Here is a 4,014-nt window from a genome sequence, read left to right as displayed (position 1 = left end):
ACGGCGTTGGAAAGTAGACATCCAGGGCTTTCCAGCAATATATAATAGTCCATACTTTATTCGGAAATTGACGACGTAACTTGGCGTTGAACGCCAAGTACATGCTGCTGTCTGGAGTTAAACGCCAGAAAAACGTCATGATCCGGAGTTGAACTCCGAGTTATGACGTGTTTTGGGCGTTCAACTCTGGATCATGACGTTTTTCTGGCGTTTAACTCCAGACAGCAGCATGTACTTGGCGTTCAACGCCAAGTTACGTCGTCAATTTCCGAATAAAGTATAAACTATTATATATTGCTGGAAAGCCCTGGATGTCTACTTTCCAACGCCGTTGAGGGCGCGCCAATTGGAGTTCTGTAGCTCCAGAAAATCCATTTCGAGTGCAGGGAGGTCAGATTCCAACAGCATCAGCAGTCCTTTTGTCAGCCTTTTTCAGAGTTTTGCTCAAATCCCTCAATTTCAGCCAGATTTTACCTGAAATCACAGAAAAACACACAAACTCATAGTAAAGTCCAGAAATGTGAATTTAACATAAAAACTAATGAAAACATCCCTAAAAGTAGCTTGAACTTACTAAAAACTACCTAAAAACAATGCCAAAAAGCGTATAAATTATCCGCTCATCACCTGTCTCTTTTGAGGTAATTTCTGCCTAGACAAGTCATCAAGTTCTTTGGTGAGCAAAGGGGGTTCATCCTCCCAAGTCTCATTACCAAATAACTTGTCATTTAACTTCATGATTGCTCCAAGGTACTTGGCAACTTGCTCTTCAGTGACATCTTCATCCTCTTCAGAGGAAGAATACTCATCAAAGCTCATAAATGGCAGAAGTAAATCCAATGGAATCTCTATGGTCTCATTATGAGCCTCAGATTCCCATGGTTCCTCATTAGGAAACTCATTGGAGGCCAGTGGATGTCCATTGAGGTCTTCCTCAGTGGCGCTCACTACCTCTTCCTCCTCTCCAAGTTTGGCCATGTGGGTCATGTTAATGGCCTTGCATTCTCCTTTTGGATTCTCTTCTGTATTGCTTGGAAGAGTACTAGGAGGGAGTTCAGTAATTTTCTTGCTCAGCTGTCCCACTTGTGCCTCTAAATTCCTAATGGAGGACCTTGTTTCAGTCATGAAACTTTGAGTGGTTTTGATTAGATCAGAGACCATGGTTGCTAAGTCAGAGTGGCTCTGCTTAGAATTCTCTATCTGTTGCTGAGAAGATGATGGAAAAGGCTTGCCATTGCTAAACCTGTTTCTTCCACCATTATTGTTGTTGAAACCTTGTTGAGGTCTCTGTTGATCCTTCCATAAGAGATTTGGATGATTTCTCCATGAAGGATTATAGGTGTTTCCATAGAGTTCTCCCATGTAATTTACCTCTTCCATTGAAGGGTTCTCAGGATCATAAGCCTCTTCTTCAGATGAAGCATCCTTAGTACAGCTTGCATTCCAGACAGACTTTGAGAAATCAAATTGACTTGCTGAGTCAATATTTTGTTCTGAGCCAGTATGGCTTTCAGAGTATCAATCTCAAGAACTCCTTTCTTCTGATTCATCCCATTGTTCACAGGATTCCTTTCAGAAGTGTACATGAATTGGTTATTTACAACCATTTCAATGAGTTCTTGAGCTTCTGCAGGTGTCTTCTTCAGATGAAGAGATCCTCCAGCAAAGCTGTCCAATGACGCTCCATTCAGAAAGCATGTCAGAAGGACACTTTCTGATTAATTGTTTGTATCTTTCCCAAGCTTCATAGAGGGATTCACCTTCCTTCTGTCTGAAGGTTTGGACTTCCACTCTAAGCTTACTCAATTTTTGAGGTGGAAAGAACTTTGCCAAGAAGGCATTGATTAGCTTTTCCCAAGAGTTCAGGCTTTCTTTAGGTTGTGAGTCCAACCATATCCTAGCTCTATCTCTTACAGCAAAAGGGAATAGCATAAGTCTGTAGACCTCAGGGTCAACCCCATTAGTCTTAACAGTGTCACAGATTTGCAAGAATTCAGCTAAAAACTGATGAGGATCTTCCAATGGAAGTCCATGGAACTTGCAATTCTGTTGCATTAGAGAAACTAATTGAGGCTTAAGCTCAAAGTTGTTTGCTCCAATGGCAGGGATAGAGATGCTTCTCCCATAGAAGTTGGGAGTAGGTGCAGTAAAGTCACCCAGCACCTTCCTTGCATTGTTGCCATTGTTGTTGTTTTCGGCTGCCATGGTTTCTTCTTCTTTGAAGAGCTCTGTTAGGCCTTCTAGAGAGAGTTGTGCTTTAGCTTCTCTTAGCTTTCGCTTCAAGGTCCTTTCAGGTTCAGGGTCAGCCTCAACAAGAATGCTTTTGTCTTTGCTCCTGCTCATATGAAAGAGAAGAGAACAAGAAAATATGGAATCCTCTATGTCACAGTATAGAGATTTCTTGAGGTGTCAGAGGAAAAGAAGAAGGAAGAGGTAGCAGAATTCGAACTTATCAAGTAAGATAGAGTTCGAATTGTGCATTGAGGAGGAGTGTTTGTCCATAAATAGAAGGATGTGAGAAGAGGGGAAGAATTTTTCGAAAATAAATTAAAAAGATTTTAAAAACATTTTGAAAAATACTAATTGATTTTCGAAAACTAAGAGTGGCAAAGAAATCAAGTGATTTTTGAAAAAGATTTTGAAATTAGAAATTACAAAGATATGATTGAAAACTATTTTGAAAAAAAATTGATTGAGAAGATATGATTTTAAAAAAGATTTGATTTTGAAAAATTTTGAAAACTTGAAAAAAAATTTGAATTAAAAACAGAATCTTCCCTCTTGTGCCATCCTGGCGTTAAACGCCTAGAATGGTATCCATTCTGGCGTTTAACACCCAAAACACTACCCTTTTGGGCATTAAACGCCCAGCCAGGCACCCTGGCTGGCGTTTAAACGCCAGTTTTCCTTCTTTACTAGGCGTTTTGAACGCCCAGCTTTTTCTGTGTAATTCCTCTGCTGTACGTTCTGAATCTTCAATTCTCTGTATTATTGACTTGAAAAGACACAAATTAAAAAAATTTTTGGATTTTTAATAATGAGGAATAATCAAAATGTAACTAAAATCAAATAAACAATGCATGCAAGACACCAAACTTAGAATGTTTGTATACTACTGACACTAACAAATTGAGAATGCATATAAGAAACAACAAAACACTCAAGTCAAGAGAATTTAAAGATCAGAACAAGGGAATTATCAAGAACAACTTGAAGATTAATGAAGACACATGCATGAATTCGAAAAATGCAAGAAAAACAGAAACATGCAATTGACACCAAACTTAAAATGAGATACTAGACTCAACAAGAAACATAAAATATTTTTGGTTTTTATGATTTTGTAATTTTTTTTGGATTTTTTTCGAAAATTGAGTGAAAAAGAAAATAAGGATATCAAAATTCTTAATGAGAATTCCAGGAATCATGCAATGTTAGTCTAAAGCTTTAGTCTAAAGGAATTAGACATGGCTAGCCAAGCTTCAGCAGGATATTACATTCAAGAGCTAAATTGATGAGAATCAATCAGCTTTGGTGATGATAAGAACATCACCTTGAAACACTAGAATTCATTCTTAAGAACTCTGAAGAAAAAAACCTAAGCTAAGCAACAAGATGAACCGTCAGTTGTCCAAACTCAAGACAATCCCCGGCAACGGCGCCAAAAACTTGGTGCACGAAATTGTGATCTCTACTTTTCACAACTCAAACAATCCCCGGTAATGGCTCCAAAAATTTGGTGCTCAATACCATGGTCTAAACATAATTTCACAACTTCGCACAACTAACTGGCAAGTGCACTGGGTCGTCCAAGTAATAAACCTTACGCGAGTAAGGGTCGATCCCACGGAGAATGTTGGTATGAAGCAAGCTATGGTCATATTGTAGATCTCAGTTAGGCAGATTCAAATGGTTATAGATGATTTATGAAAAAAAGCATAAAATAAGGATAGAGATACTTATGTAATTCATTGGTGAGAATTTCAGATAAGCGTATGGAGATGCTTTGTCCCT

The 4,014-nt window shown here is 38.5% G+C and overlaps 1 non-coding gene across 1 annotated transcript; it reads left to right on the top strand.

The window, feature by feature from the left end:
• The first annotated feature begins 1,692 nt into the window (after positions 1–1,692).
• On the top strand, positions 1,693–1,800 carry LOC130958619 (small nucleolar RNA R71). Its single transcript, XR_009077732.1, has one exon. It is a non-coding gene; the product is annotated as a small nucleolar RNA R71 (small nucleolar RNA).
• Positions 1,801–4,014: the final 2,214 nt, after the last annotated feature.

Source organism: Arachis stenosperma, chromosome 10 (genome assembly GCF_014773155.1).
Source record: "Arachis stenosperma cultivar V10309 chromosome 10, arast.V10309.gnm1.PFL2, whole genome shotgun sequence".
Classification (NCBI taxonomy): domain Eukaryota; kingdom Viridiplantae; phylum Streptophyta; class Magnoliopsida; order Fabales; family Fabaceae; genus Arachis; species Arachis stenosperma.
Note: the sequence above shows the minus strand (reverse complement) of the source record. Positions and strands in the feature narration are given on the sequence as shown.